The sequence below is a fragment of the Crocodylus siamensis genome, chromosome 1 (assembly GCF_052110815.1).
Source record: "Crocodylus siamensis isolate JL-2025a chromosome 1, ASM5211081v1, whole genome shotgun sequence".
Lineage (NCBI taxonomy): Eukaryota > Metazoa > Chordata > Crocodylia > Crocodylidae > Crocodylus > Crocodylus siamensis.
The window spans coordinates 671,606-688,119 of record NC_143395.1 but is presented as its reverse complement, the minus strand read 5'-3'; the positions used below and the strand labels follow the sequence as shown (position 1 = coordinate 688,119).

The following is a 16,514-nucleotide window of genomic DNA, read 5'->3' as shown; positions in this document are numbered from 1 at the left end:
ACTGCTGGTTGCCTCAGTTGCTGCGTGAAGTACAGAGACTGCGGGTTCCAGCCTAGGACGTGGTATTGGCAAGTTAACATAAGGGTTGGCAAGCCGGTCAATTGACCCGTCAAATATTGTCAATTGATGGATCAAATGACTGCTGTTTTTTTGACCGGTCAAAGATTATAGCAATTTTACACACAAAAAATACATTTTTTTGTCGTTTTCTTGACAGAAATATGATTTGTCATTGCTTTGACACATTAATGGAAAATTTGTGCTTTTCCTATGTAGTATTTGAGCATTTCTTTTTTTTACAATTTATGACCAATATTTGACTGGTCAAGTGACTGAACTTTATTTGACCGGTCAGATCCCAGCTCTAGGTAACAGTAGTCCAGTTGTCTGAGTGCAGCATTCCAGGATTAATGGGCGACTTGAGTCTAGTGCACGCGCTTCCCAGGTCTCGAGCTTGTGAAGTCTTGAGTGGTTTATAGCACAGACTAATACAGCGACTGGAGGAAGAACGGTGCATTCAGCATCCTGGTGCATGTAATGGCTTGGACACTTTTGTAGCTTGCCATCAGCCAGCTGCATCTTAAATATGGAGGGGAAATTGCTGTAATAGGGTGGGGACTTCAGAGAGGCAGTAGAATACATTTAGAAATGAGCAGAGTGGTAAACCTAACAGCAGCTGTAAACACCGCAGTGCAAAAGAGGAAAAAAATCACCCGGAGCTGTTATTACAGGTGAGCCAGTGTACTGCTTGCATTGCAACTCCTCGTATGACACAGTTGGCGTCTTGGTCTCCAAGAGTTTCTTCAGGTGCTTTTGAATAGAGGTTGTTGGCCAGGGCCAGCTGGAAGTAGCGCTGGAATGTAAACTGACAGTCCTGGGTTGTTGGATGCTGTCTTGACTGGCCCTTGCTTGTACATTTATAGTTGAATAAACTCCAGGAGTTGATTAGCAGTGTGGTGCTGCTGTTTCTTTTCCTTGGGCTGCTTTCCCTGCTATGGAGGGATGTCTGTGGGTTAGTAGGTGGTTAATGAGGTCGGGCGTGTATTCTGGACAGCTCCTTTGACCTACTTTTTTGACGTAAACTCTCTGGGACTCAGTTTCTCTTTCTGTAATACGGGGGTGGGGGTAATAATATTTAGATGCCCCTAGGCAAGTCCATTGAGGGTCTTGCTCTTACAATAAAGAAAGTAAAATAAGAAATGCTTTCCATTTGATTCATCTGTCAAGTTTTAAATTCCCTTTGCAAAGAAGAAAGGTAGCTCTCTGGTTAGTCACTAAGTTCAAGGACATTCCTTTGAATGCCTTTTTAAATTAAAAAAGCAGCTCAGAATTCAGTGATAATAGCACTTAGTGCCGCCGTTATCACCCCGCAGCTCTGAGCAGTTTTCACCTCCCTGTTCTCTCATGCTAACAGATTTCTTCAGAAAATAAGCAACACAAGTAAGGGTTTTGCAGAGCAATAGATCGGGTTTTTTTTCCCCTAACAACTTCACTCTTTTTTAAAAATGAAAAATATATGTTTGGGAGGAAAGCAAGCAAAAATGTATTTAAAAAACCTGTCCTAATATTATATGTACAAACTGCAAAGGATGAGATTCACCAAGAGACTTATGCCATGATGCTGAGGTTTCCAGCACTTAACTTGAGGCTTCCGGCTCTGGGCGTGCAATTCGCAAATGGAAGTTCATTGCCTGTTTCCTGTGCTTTAATGGAAGGTCTCAAGCCCGAAGAATAGGGCTTGCGATAGCTAGCACAAGCAGAGGAGCGTTTCCAGCCATCAGTAGGAAATGTTAACAAGAGGGATCCCAGCTGTCTTTTGGACTTGGGCACTTTCCTGCAGCCCTAACTTAGGCATCTTATATCAGACTGGATTCACAGCCTGCCTTAGAGTTCACTGCCTCATTTGGCAAGGTGCTGGAGATGCTGACTTCTGGCATAAGAAGTTCTCTGCATGCAGAGGGGATTCAAAGCCATGTTTCTTGCCGCCCGGAGACTGCTCTGACTGCCAGAATAGAGGCTAAGCTGGGAGCGGGGCACTATCTGCCGTCCTCCTGTTTTGAAGCTGGGGCCCTGGGCGGAAAGGGCAGAACAATCATAGGATGCTTAAGTACCTGGAGGGTTCCTGAGTACTTAGATGGAGCTTCTGTAACTCGTACCCCTGGGTCAAGCATCTAAGTCCCATTTTAGACATCTAAGCACCTTTATGGCCGCATCCAGACAAGTGCAGCCGTGTGGTATGTGGTACCACAGACCCCTCTGCAGTACCACACTGCACCTGCAGGCATTCCCCACACTGCTGTCTTGCAGCACGGGGGTTTTTTGACCCAGGGAGATCCTGTGGTCAAAAAAACCCATGCCAAAAAAAGGTGGGGTGGCGCACGTGGCTGCAGTCCATGCCACCCCATACTGGAGCCTGGCTGGCTGGAGCCATGCCTTGGCTGCTGACCAGGCTTCCTGCAGACCTGGGAGGTCCCCAGGGCGTCAGGTAAGGCTACTGGGGCCGGCACAGTTGCTGGCCCCAGCCTCCCCTAGCTCACCTGGGGTAACTGGCCGCGCACCAGAGCACGTGTGGCACAGACGCTCCCCGGGAGCAAGCAGCAATGGCACGGTGTGCCACCACTACCGTCCCTGGAGAAACAAGTGTCTGTGCACACGCGGCTGCAGCCTGTGAGTCGTAGCAGGAGTGCCAGTCGGGGGGATGTTTGAAACAGAATCATGCTAACGAGCAAACATTTATGCGGGCCCTTCCTGATCTCAGGAACAAGAAAACAAATCCAGTTCCCTACACGCCAGTGAAACCATTCCTGAAACCTGGGTAAAGTGTCTTTACAGGTTGTCCGCAAGGTCAGGAGAATTCGTTTATTTTGGACCAGGGAAAACGTAGCCAGCAGGTCTGTGTTTTCTAGACTGCGGGAGCCATCGTGCCTTGCCCCACTGGACCCGTGGCAGTATCCGGTGGGCGAGTGGTGCCGTGGGTCAAGTACATCCGGTCAGTTTATAGAACAAAAACTAAACTCCCCCCGGATTTGCCCACAGCCAGCTGATCCCAGAGCACTGCTGTCAAACGTGAGATGGGAAGCTCCACTTCGTAAGCGAGCTGTCACATTGGTCACCAGCTCAGTTTCCCAGCAGAATTAAAATGCAGCCTCATTTAGACACCGCTACCAACATAAATGCAATAACACAGTCTCTGTGACAAAGGCATGTGTCACGTCAGCAAGGCCTTCAGCTGAGGAAGGGGTTACAACTTCCTGGCCACACACGTAGATGTAAAACGAAACGTGCCAGCGGTTTCCTTTTTAGATTCAGGTTATTGTATTTGCAATTTTATTTTAGTGGAGCAGTGCAATACCCAGGTTACTCTTGAAGAACGTTGTTTTTTTCCAGTTGGTAAAGGAATGGAAATGACAAAAGTCAGGAGGTCCTCCAGGCAGGACTGGTAAGAATAAATGTATTAAAATGGATGGGCAAGTTAACACTGAGCAGTTTCTTTAAGCAATCTTTTGAAAAACCATTTTGAGGAAAAAGTAGTGCTGACATATAACTTGGCTGCTGAAGGACATGATGTTTTTTACCCTTGTTAGTTTACTCATCAGAATTTTCCCAAGGGCCTAAAAACATCCAACTTTTCTGCAGTTAAAAAAGTCTAGTTTGAAAACAAGTAATTGAAAACCATTTGTTTTAAAAGAAAAAAAACACTGCTCTATATCCACCAAGATTTGGAAGTCAGGCTTGAATTATTCAATGTGAATAGAGCTGAAAAACACCTCCGTTTCGTATTTTTATTAGAGGCTCATGAGAAATTTGCGTCGTGCTCTGAAAGTTGCATTATCAAAAGAGGGATTCCAGTTGATAATGTCGGGCACCTGTACACATGCATCGAGGCTGCTCCAAAGTGCTGTAATTAATTAACTTGATTAATCGAGTCTGCTGGAACGTGGTCGTTACCGCACTCCAGTGGAACTCCGGGGTCACGTGTGTCACGTTCCCATGTTGAAAAATGGCAGTGGGGGCGCTTGAAGTAAAGCTCGTTGAATGAGCTTTAGTTCAAGTGCCCCACCACCAGATTTCAGCGGGAGGGCGCTGGCACATGTGATGCTCCAGGCACTTCAATTAGAGCGCCTTTCGGAGCGGCTCTAATTAAACTGCCACCCGCCACCTCCTGGAGCACGTGTAGAAACACCCATTACTTTCAAAATCAGTGGTGTCCTTGGGTGTCACTCCCAGTAGGAGCTATTGCTGTTTTCCCAGGTCTAGGGATTTGGCCCCCTCGCTCTTATTCTTCTTTCTGACGAAGTGCACCCTGTGCTGAAGGCCCGAAAAGCGTCTTCACACGACTGAGGTAGTGCTCAAGTCATGCGTTTGGCTTCTGCATGAAAGTGCATTGTCAGAGAGACACGGGGATGCCTGATTTGTCTGCCGCATTGTTTGGATGTGGCTAATAAGCGTGGTGCAAAACTTAGCATCTTCTATCGGGAAAAGAAAAATGCCTCTAAACGACCAGAGTGAATTATTTTCAACAAGGAAAAAACACCCATGCCTGGAAATTGGGATGTCTTGATTCTGCAGATGTTCTTTATTGGAGCCTCTTGTGAAAAAGGATATCGCCATTGCTTGGTTTGTTTGTTTTTTTCAAGATAAAAATATAAGAACTATGGGTGCATTTTAAATCTATAAGAACTATGGGTGTATTTTTAAAATGGAATTTATGGCCACCCTTTCGATGAAATAAATCACAAGGAGTTCATCAGTGGTTGGGGCATGAAAATTGTTTTCTTTTTTTAAGTTAGCTTTCGGTAGGCAGGAGTTCATATTAGGGAAACATTTCCGACAGTAAGATCTAATTGGAATTAGAATAGAATAATTTGTCAAGAGGTGTTGTTAAAGCAACACTATTAGAGGTGTTCATGCATAAACTAGATAAAGGCACTTGCGTCTTTGATTTTGCAACAGTCCATAGCTCAGCAGTGAGACTAATCTGGCCACTTTTTTTGCCTACATGTTATTTCTGCCCATGTAGGACTTGGAGGTGACCATGCTGTATTTAAAGGTTAAAAAAGCTTCAAGGCTAGGTAGAGAGAAATCTTACGGGATTTCAGATATCAAGAGGGAAACTACTTGCTTCAGCAGAAATTCCAAGATTTGAATTATGAGTACCTAAAATCTACGGTCAAGGCAGATGTGTCTTGCATTTCAGAAAGCTGTTGAGCATCTGCAGCTTCCTTTTCTCTAGGGTTCAGGTGTTGTCTTTTGATGACAGGGTTGACTGTCGTTTTAGTAATAAGTTGAGCAGGAATTTGTATGGGATGGTTCGGATAGGGATGATCCTGCCTCCGTCAGGGGGCTGCGCTAGATGATCTTCAGAGGTCCCTCCCAGCTCCCTCCAGCTAGATCACCCTTTAGGTGACAAAAGACACCAAAATCCCATTTTGTTTGGGTGTTTCAGCAGCTGTAGTTATCAAATGTTTTTGACTCTTAATTATATCTTTTTTTAAGGCAATGCAGCTTTTCAAACACTAGGTTGGATCCAAAACTGCTTGTGTCCAAAAAGCTCTAACAGAGCATAAAGCTTAAATCGGGAATGGTTGGCTGGGTCTGAGAAGTTTAATCTGTGGCTTTATTTCGCCCCCTCCTCTTTGCGTAGAGCTTGCTGTGCAGAATGGACTGGATGAAATGTGTGTTTACGTGTTGGTTTAGGCAAAGTCATAATCGGCGTCCTACAGGACAATGAATGATGCTTTGTCTGCTGGGTTTTCTGCTCCCCGCAAGGAATTTCTACTTCCTGGACTAACAAAGATGATGCATCAGGCCATTGAAAACCATATGCTTAAATCCATCCATCAAGTTTTCTGGATTTAATGATTTGGTGTACTTCACCGAATGTAGCATTTTCTGTGTGAGCTCTTTCTGTGGATACTAGTAAGTCATAAATTAGTTCATATAGGTGAAACAATGGGGAAGGAGAGGGAATATCTTTACTTCTGTCAGTTTGAATCAGCTGCTCCCTTGACCCCTTCCTGAGCACCTCATTAAGGTTTTGGGCCTCCAGCCATCACCTTTACTGGCGGGTGGGAATTCATTATTGTCTCCCTCCAGGCCGAGCCCATAGCCCGCCGTCTCCTGCAGTATGCTGTGATCCCCCGGCAGGTTTGACTTCTGCCCAGCACCTGTGGTTTTGGCTTTCATAGATTTCATAGACATCAGGGCTGGAAGGGACCTTGGGAGATCATCGAGTCCAGCCCCCACCCAAAGGGCAGGAAGTCAGCTGGGGTCACAGGATCCCAGCAAGATAAGCATCCAATTTGCTCTTGAAGGTGTTCAATGTAGGTGCTTGAACCACCTCCGCTGGCAGACTGTTCCAGACCTCGGGGGCTCGGACAGGAAAGAAATTCTTCCTTATGTCCAGCCTGAAACAGTCTTGCAGGAGTTTGTGACCGTTCGACCTCGTCATCCCTTGGGGCGCTCTGGTGAACAGACGTTCCCCCAGATCCTGGTGGTCACCCTTGATAAACTTATAGGTGGCCACCAGATCGCCCCTGAGCCTGCGCTTTTCCAGGCTAAAGAGTCCCATGGCTCTCAGCCTGTCATCGTAAGATCTGTTTTCCTGACCTCTGATCATGCGCGTGGCTTTGGGGGACACTGACAGGTTTCTCCAGGGACTAGCTAGCTATTCGTGAGTATTACTAATATGGTGCAAAAGCTTTTCAAAGGGAACCTTCTTGAAACAAGAAGCAGTTTGCAAACAAGCTTGTCTTACTGCAGGCTCACCCATTCCCACAAGTAGACCATGCGTACTTCTGCAGGGCCTACTTCCCTCGATCATAGTTTCATGCTGGACTTATTAGGCAGTGTGTTCCTTGGGCGTTGAGAACTACTGTCTTCTGCATTTTGAACCGCATCTGACAAGCCTGTGCTTTTTTGCCCCAAGTGGCTTTGAAGGCTGTTAGCTATATTAGCTCAGTGCTTTGGATTTTTATTAATTAGCCCTATGGTGATTTATTTATTTATTTATTTTATCTCCAGGAGATCATGGACCTGACTCCAAGTAAAAAGTGCTTATATGCATGGTTTGGAGGGAGTTTGTTCATGCTTTTTAGTTACCAGTGAAGAAAAAGGCTTAGTGCTCAGAGCATGGTTTTGATTTGTTCTTCAGTAATACAGAAACACAGGGGGAGGTGAGGAGTCTCCAAATTTTCCAAACATATACTTTGGGTTGAGAATGTGGTCTGCCACCAAAGGAGGTGCCATCTCTCTGTGACTGCTGCATCACAGTAAATTATTTGGGAATAGTGTTTTAGACCTGTCTTTGGGGCCTTTTGTCCTCAGGCTGTGGATCTGTTTGCTTCTGGAAGAACCTCACCTGCCTGCAGTTCTTGTCTGTATTTAATAGCCACTTCCCACTCACCTTCCCTGCAGAGCTGGGAATCATCGGGCATGTCTGGGCTGCTTTCCTGGCAAGCTGAGGGAGTGCCGTTGAGAAATGCGCTGCACCCACTTGCTCACGCCTGGCACAGACTGATGTTCAGACTTCGGGCAGCACGGCCAATTTACTACGGCAGCGAGTGCCAGCAATAAGCACAGGTGAAAAGGAGCCTGAAAGCTTTGCTGGGCACGTGCGGGAGCAGGGGCGTAGCGCAGGATGCTAGTCCTGGATCTGACCGTAGCAGTGTAGGCATGCCCATTGTGCTCTTGCATTCTCCGGGGTAGAAAAGGACTGCCAGCTGAAGCCTTTGGCTCTTGGCTGAGGACCAGGGAGGTGATTACTGTCCACTATTGACTCAGTTCCATGGCTTGGCCTTGAGCTGGGTGGCTGCCTCGGTCATCCCGTAGTAATGCTTACTACTTTCCAAAATCAGAAAATACAGGTAAGCGAGTTTCTTCTCCTTGCACTTAGTTGGGGCGCAGTGGACCTGGTGGCTTGGCATGCGTGTCTGCAGCTTGCTTAGTTTTAACTAGCATTTCTTCTGCTGGTTGTCCTGGTGGCAGGGGAAGACCTAAATTGACCACGCGTTTCTTGCCTTGTCTGAGAAGCTGGCATGTCAATCAACCTTTCAAAGTATGGGGATAAAGGATCCTTAAGATTGTCTTGTACCCTGCTGGCTCAAATCAGTGCCCTTTTGGGGTCAGAGTCTCTCTGTGTGGAGGGCTAGTAAAATATCTACGCACAGCTGAATGCCCTGTTCAAGTGGTGTAAGTTGTAGCCGTGTTGGTCTAAGGACATAGGCAGACGAGGTTTTTAACGTAAATTCGCTATCTTTTATTAAATCAACTCGAGCAGTTGGAAAAATTCTTCTGAGGAAGCTTTTGGGTATAAATACCCTTCATCAGACTGAGGAAGCATCTGCAGTCGAAGACATGCACCAACATCTGGTGGAGCACACACCAACTGCAGATGCTTCCTCAGCCTGACAAAAGGTATTTATATCCGAAAGCTTGCTAAGAAGAATTTTTCAACTATTTCAGTTGGTTTAACAAAAGATGTCAGATTTACCCAAAGCCCCTTGTCTGCCTGTTCAAGTGGGGAATTAAGTGGCATGTAAGGCTTTGTACTTAACCCTCTATGTAGGGCTGAATTTGAGCTGGGTTTGCTGGTAGCAGTGTTGACGGATGGTGAATCCGTAGTTTTCCTGTTGCCTCCTACATGTAGAGGTAACTTATTTAACATGACTTTATTCCATTTGTTTTAAACAATGAATTGTACTTCCAATGCGTTTCTGCACACTTTACATTTTTCCAGCATCGCCAGTCCCCAGGCGTGCTTTATCCTGGGCTGGGATGGTGTAGTTGGGGCTGGTCCTGCTTGGAGCAGGGGGTTGGACTAGATGCGACCTCCTGAGGTCTTTTCCAGCTCTCATTTTCTTTGATTCTGTGATTCATTTCAGATGCATGAGTTTAAGGATCAGGAGAGCCTGTTTCGCTGTTGTCAGGAGGTGAGACCATGCTGGGGATAGTCAGAAAACTTCTAGTAATTTATTCATGAAGAACCTTAGACTTCCCTTGCAGACTTCCAAAGAGGTTCTCATGAGGTTCATGAAAGCCGTAGCATGGCGGCAGCCTGCCTCACCCCTGGCTACTTTACTTGGTTGTGCTAGAGTTTCTTTAGAGAGAAGGAAGGGCATATGCTTATATAATAGTGCCACGACAAGCCACAGCTGCAGACGAGCTGCATGCAAATGTACATTCAAATACATTTGGAGAAGTTAAAACATGAATTTCGAAATCAAAAGAAAATTGCCCCTCTTGCCTGTTCTGCTTCATATCAAAACGTCACCTGGGAGAAACGTGCGTTCCTATTAGAAGAGCGAGCCGTTTGCTGAGAGGGACTGAGTTTACCTGTGGGGAAATAAAGTCTTTCTCTCCCACCCCCAGCCCAAGTGGCAGAGAGTGAAAAGCAGACTAATTAGTAAATTTTAATAACAAAGTAACAGCACATCAGATAGATGACAAATCTTTTATCATTACATGTAAAGCCACAGATTTATGCACCAGAGCAATTTCCACACACCTCTGAATGTAACAACTGAAGGGAAAATCATTTCTTTAGATGTCTGGATAAAATTCTGCAAACGGCAGGAATATATTAGAAAGGAGATTTTAAATGTTCCTGACACTCGAACAGTGAACACTTCTGGAAATAGCAAGTAAATAAAGTTGCACGCTTCATTTTGAATATTTTCTTGTTTTTTGATTAATGCACCCACAAAGATTTTGCAGAGGTGCAGGAAAAATGTAGACCTGGGTCTGTGAAAATGTAGCTGCACAGATTCAAGAGCAACAAATGCAATTAACAGGGTAAAATGTATTTGAGAAGATAACAAATGTCAAGATAAAATCCTCTAGCATTTTTAACTGTTAATTGCACAGGAGTATCAAATTAGGAATTCAAATTAGTGACATATACATAATGCCACCTACAAACTGCTCCATGGAAAAAAGCCCCAAGAAGCAAGAGCATTATAGGCAAGGGAGTTGACTGTTGCAAAGGAGTCTTTTAATTAGCCGTGTACATTCCCCTTCACATTTATCAGACAGACATACTGATGCTGACAGTGGCTGAATGAGAACAAAAATATTTTTGAGGTGCAAAAATGCATAGAAAATAAGATCCAGGCCCATGAATCTCTGCCTTCATTGCTTATCATTAGCTCTTACGTAGCAGGATAAAATATTGTTAGCAATCACGTAAGTGGTCTGCAGCCTTGTTTAATGCAATTAATTCCTAGTAGAGGGAACCTTTCTCTGTTGCATCATAAATGATCAGACAACTGCTCTACATGTTTTTCACTGGTAGCCAATTTTAGACTGTTTGGCAATCTCGGAAGAAGCTGACACCTTCCTGATAAAACAGCGGTTGGGAGCCAGAACAATATCTTCGGGTGGGCAGCTGTGCCAGGCTCCTGCTCCAAGATGTCAGGACTCCCTGGGCCGCCGTTGTGGCTGAGCGTCACCTAGGCTCGTGGCCTTTGCCGGGCACCCGCAGCGCTTCTCCCTCCACCCTGACATCATTTACGCTCTTTGGAGACTCAACTTGTTTCCTCCCACTTGGCAAGGGTGGCTTATATTCCCGCAAGAGAATCCGAAACCCCTCTGAGTCCAAGTGACACATGAAAAACTTTAACAGCTTAATTACTGCTTAGTTAAGGCGCCACAAATGAGGATATATGATCCTTCTCGGACTCGATGATCTGCTGAGGTCCCTTCCGACCCTGAAAATACATGAAACCTATGAAATCCCAACTTCCTCTTGGAAAGAGATGCTGGTACATTTAATGCTATACCTCTTCTTTCACTTCAGTGGTACAAATCAGGAATAACTCCACTTTCCTCTTGGGTGCCATGCTTATGTTAAAACAAGTGCAAGTTGAAGCATTCTTCAGCCTTTCTCCTCTCGTATATATTTTCTTTTGCACTTGACTAGAGTTATTTCCCTCTGTTCATTTAATTAAAGGGTGGAATAAGGCATCAGAATAAAACGTGACTTGAATCTGCAGACTTTTGTGAATTTTTTTCCTGTTTTTTTTTTCTTGCACTGGACAGCATTGTCTTTAATCCTCTGCACTGTTTTTATTTTATATTGTCTTTTCTCTTTAAAAACAAGCAGCTGCTGATCCAGGCTGGCAGGACCCTTAATAATTTTCTAGCATCTTCCTTTAAAAAAAGCAACTTACTCTGCAATAGATAAACTTCCCTGGCTGCTTCTCTGTTTGCATTGCTCTTATCTATTCGGGCGGCAGCACAGGAAACTAGGAGATTAGGAGGAACTTTTTGAGTCTGAGGGTGGTCAAGCAGTGAAATGGGCCACCTAGAGAAGCTGTGGACTCTCCATCCTTGGGTGTTTCCAAGAGCAGGTTGGACAAGGCACTTGTCTGGGGCGGTTGAGTCGGGGCTGATCCTGTCTTGGGCAGGAGACCCTTGTGAGATGCCCGTGCAGGTCCCTTCCAGCCCTACTTCCCTATGACCGTATCTTCAGATAGAAACTGCAACTGCTGACCGTCTCCTGGGCAACGTAAATGCACTGGAAGGTTTTCCAGTTTTGTGTAAAAAGCTCTGGAGTATTTATGGAAATAGTGATGTCATGCCTTGTAGCATCATGCAGCAGTAACTCTGCAGATGTCCTTATCCTTCCAAGAGCTGCTGCACAAGCCAGGATGGTTTTTACCTCCAATTCAAGCGACAGAAGGACACCACAGTCAAAAAGGTGGTGTCAAGTGAAAGCCTATATCCTAAAGGACAGTTGTGCTGTAGTTTTGTGCATAGGTAGCAACTCCACGAGTGAGTCCCTTCAGTGGGGTCTGAACCCTTGACCTTCAGCATGGCACCTCTGAATCCTGGCCTGGAGAAGTCGCTCCTGTAGCCATCAGGAACGGAGCAAGGCGCACCTTTTGTCTGTGAGTTAAAGGAGTATTAGGGCATGGCATAGAGGGCACAATAATCTCTCTACTCCCCCGATGCAGCAGTCAGCTGCAGGCTCGATGCCCTCTGCTTCCCTTGTGGGTTTGACTGCTCCAAACGGACCAAAAGCCTGGCCCGGCCCCACACCAGCTTGCAGTTGGTTGTCCACCTTCCTTCCCCTGCAGCTTCGTGGCTAATAGACGGATCGTTAAAGCCAGGAGAGACTGTGCTGTTGATGTGTTCAGACTTCCTGCATGACAGGAATCCCAGAGATCCTCCTTTAGTATTTTCTGCACCAAATCCATACCTTCTGCTCGAGCTACAGTACAACTTTTACATAAGGTCAATATTTTACCGTGCTCGCGAGCGATGCGAAGGCTGAGGATGCGGCAAACGATGATAAGCGCAGGCGATCCCAACTGTTGGGCAATCTGGGCCTGTTGAGACAGAGAGTTTTAATAGAGCCAAATGCAAAGCTGTCCATGTAGGAATGAGGAATGCAGGCCATGCTTATAGGGGGGGGGACTGCCTGGGCCGTGGCTCTGGAAAGCGTCTAGGCCTCACAGCAGACAAGCATCTGAGCCGAAGCTCCCAGAGCAATGCTGCGGCAAAAAGGGTGCAAGCTTTGGCTAGATAAATAGGAGAGGAGTGAGTGGGAGGAGGGGGCTGATTTTCAATCCCCGTATTTGTCGCCGGACAGACTGATGCTGGAATACAGGGTCTAATCCCAAAGTCCATGTTTGAAAATAATTGGTTGGGATGTGGGGAAAAAAGAAAAATGGTTCAAGGGCTCAAGTAAGAGTTTAAAAGGGCTGGATGGGTTTGGTCCATCTTATCAGGAAGATAGAGAAGTGATGCAATTACAGTGCTCAGTTAAAGACGAAAGTAAGTACTGGGCCTGTGGAGATGAGACGTTAACTGCGGAGCTGCTGAATTAGCTCCGCAGTAAACCTCGCGGTATCTACATTTACAGCCCTGTTAGGCTGCGGTTAACTAACTCTGTCACCAGTTAGTATTTGTTCATGCAAGTACTATCCTGCGGCTGAGTTTTTTCTTGTGCAGCCACCAGTGCCAGCGTGGGGGAGCAGACAAACTCAAATTTCAATGCTGGGTACCCAGTCCCATCACGAGATATTTTGGGGGAAGAGAGGTCTTAGGCAAACAAGTTGTTTGTGTTGAAGACAGAGTTGAGTACTGGGGATTTATAGGGGAAAACTACATAAACTTATTTATCTTGGTGCTATAGAGCTGTGTGATCCTTTGGGAAGGATGCCTTTTACTTGGGGTCTTGGTTGGAAAGCTTGCCATCTGCCAGGTCCGTAGGTGGGTTACTGCAGTTCATGACGTGTGCCTGCCTCCTAGCCTGAATTTGTCTGGTTTTGGCTTTGAGCTCTGGGAATCGAAGCATGACTGCCTCTATCGGGATGGGGACGGGGGCTGTGAGAGCGGGGGTGTGCGTGTGTGGTTGAAGTTGCTCTGCTTCCTCTTCCCTTTTGTATCGTTTCCAGGGTGCGAGCTGTCGCCTACCTCCATTATATCTGATTGCTTCATTATGAAATGGCAGATGAAAATGCTTCATCGTGATTAGCAGTTGTTGAGTTTTTATTTCACAAAGACGCATTCACTCAAGCTTTGGACGCTTGTCATGCTGCCGGCAGCAGGCTGACCCCGATACCGAACCATTTCACCAATGTCTAGTGTAGGGTACAGTGATAATTCTTAGGTTTGTCTGCAAATGCTACAGAAGGCTTTGCATTTGACAGAGTAATAATAGCTGAACGATCTGATTTCAGCAGTTGGGGAACTGATTGTGCATTTTAAATACGAGGGACAGAGAGCTCTCCAGATGTCAGCAAGGATTAGATCGTTTCCAGATGAGAGAAGTGGCGAAGGGATTAAAAAGACCTCGGTGTAGTGCTTAACCATCTATCATCAACACCATGCACCACACATACAATAAACAATTCCAATGAACAACACTGAGATTTTAATTGAAGTGTTAAATACTTCCTAGTGTGCTGATGAGCTATCCAGTGGCAGCTACCAAAGTGTCCGGAGAAGTCGAAGGAGGGCATCCACCCGTCAACAACAGCTGGAGAGGAGATCTTACAGCAACTTGGTCTGGCCCATTTCAAGCTTTGCACTTGTTTGTAAGAAGGTTGCTTATGTTAGCAGTGTAAATAAAAGCCAGTATTAACTTATTCTTGTTTGAGAGAAGAATGTGCATGGTTTTAAAAAAAAGAAGAGGAGTGGGGAGAGAAAGGAGGACAAACCATCAGCATTATATAATTTGATGGTATTTCTAAGAACAAATCAGTGAAGAAATTGATGCTTTGATGGTGAGACTAATTTTCATCTGCCATTTCACAATCAAGCAATCAGATACTGGGCTGCGTTGGGAGGAGCGGTGCCAGCAGATCGAGGGCAGTGATCCTTCCCCTCTGTTCAGCACTGGGGAGGCCACATCTGGCATCCGGTGTCCAGCTGTGGGCCCCCTGCTACAGACAGGATGTGGACACACTGGAGAGAGTCCAGCGGAGGGCAATGAAAATGGTTGTGGGCTGGGGGACAGGACTGGCGAGGAGAGACTGAGGGAAATGGGCTGATTTAGTCTGGAGAAGAGAAGACCGAGGGGGATTGAATAGCAGCCTCCACCTCCCTGCAGGGGGGCTGCAAAGAGGAGGGAGCTGGGCTGGTCTCAGTGGGGGCAGACGACAGGACAAGGAGCAATGGGCTCAAGCTGCAGCAAGGAAAGCTGAGGTTGGATATTAGGAAAAGCTCTCTCACCAGGAAGGCGGTGAAGCACTGGAGCAGGCTCCCCAGAGAGGTGGTGCACTCTCCATCCTTGGAGGTTTTGAAGCCCCGGGTAGACAAAGCCTTGGCTGGGATGATGTAGTTGGGGCTGGTCCTGCTTGGAGCAGGGGGATGGACTAGACGTGACCTCCTGAGATCCCTTTAACACTCATTTTCTGTGATTCTGATCTATGTAGGTTGTTAGGGAAGGGTCTCTTTTAATGCATTTATGAGTTTGTGGGGTACTACCTGCCACAAAGTATTTTTTGGTATGTGTTAATTATAATGTTTAGTAGGATTGTAGTCTAGTTTACTGGGGCCCTCGTCTTGCTTGCTGACTCTGGCTGCAACAGTTTTCTGAGACTGAAAAGCCCACCAGTAACGTAGTAATTCAGAACCAAATTCTGCACTTATTTCCAAAGACCTTTGCGGTTTCAGTCCAAAATTGCTTAGGTGATGGCTTGGGGACATAGGCTTTGTTTCTGTAGGAAACAGAAGCCCCTAAGAAAAAGACCTCTGGATATACAACTTTCTGGGATTTGACAGTAGCTAATCCAGGTGGCACAGGCGACTTGCTCCTGAAGGAGGAAGTATCTGATATTAATCTTTCACTTAGCGTTATGGTAGCTAATTGTAACGCTGTGTAACATGGTGCCAGTCTCTTCGTTATCACCTTCTTTTCACAGTGTTTAAGTGGAGGGAAAGTCATCAAACAGCAGCAAAGCTGTTACTTATATAATAACATGATAGTGCACAGTCGAAAATAGGCAAGGGGTCCTGCGCAGTCTGAACGTGACATGAAGCTCTCAAAGCCATTTTGTTTGGGCCGTGTAGGATTTCTGGAGCGCACAGCTGTATGAATTCAATGCACATGTTTGGCTCTTCTGCAGTTTAACCCTGTGAGCTGTTGACTTTGCCTAGTTACCAATTGAACAGATACCAGCTAATCTTGTATTTCTCCATTTACCCTATTTGTTCATTTTGTTATGGGCAGATTCACCAACTTCTTAAAGTAACATTTTTTTGTCACCCGAATTTTTACAGTTTCAGGAAGAACCGATCTGATGCCCATATATGTTTGGCAGCTGGCCTGCAGAAGTCTGCAACTTTTGCTCAATAACCAGCTAGCAGGGCAGCAATTTAGGTTTGTTCCAGCCTCAGTATTTGAAGAAAGTCCTCAATCCTTTCCATTTTGCAGTGGGAGATTATCTTTTTCAGCAAATTCCAAGAAATTTGGTCAGGTTGTTGAGTAAATAGATGTTTTCCTCCTTCCCTGGGGAATTCTGACTTAAATGGGTCATTTCTAATATGAGTAGTGCCTGTGTTTTCAGGACCCGGTCAATTGGTAATGATGCCCATCTTTAAGAAGGGTTAAAAGGAGGATTTGGGGAATTACAGACCAGTCAGTCTGACCTTGATATCTCGAAAGATCATGGAGCAGGTCCTCAAGGAGCCCCTTCTCCACTTAGAGGAAAATAAGGTGATCAGGAATAGCCAGCGTGGATTCAGTATGAGCCAGTTGTGTCTGACCAAAGGTGCCAGGCTCTGTAGATGGGGAGAGGAGCACTGTATGGGATGCACCTTGACTTTAGCAAGGTTTTTTACACGGTCTCCAACAACATTTTCATAACAAACTAAGGAAATACAGCAAAGATGAAAGTACTGTAAGGTGCAGATGTACTCACTGGGCACGAAGATCCAACCAGTTAGTCTTCAGTGGCTCAATGTCTAACCTGGGAGGGGTAGATACCGGGTGGAGTTTCCCAGGGGTCTGTCCTGTGTCTGGTATTATGGAATATCCTTGTTAGTGATTTAGATGTTGGAATCGA

General features: G+C 45.8%; 1 protein-coding gene across 20 annotated transcripts in view; it reads left to right on the top strand.

Moving 5' to 3' along the window:
• The window catches only part of NCOA1 (nuclear receptor coactivator 1), a 277,952-nt gene that overhangs the window by 81,295 nt on the left and 180,143 nt on the right, over positions 1–16,514 (top strand). The gene's annotated exons all lie outside the window — the stretch shown is intronic.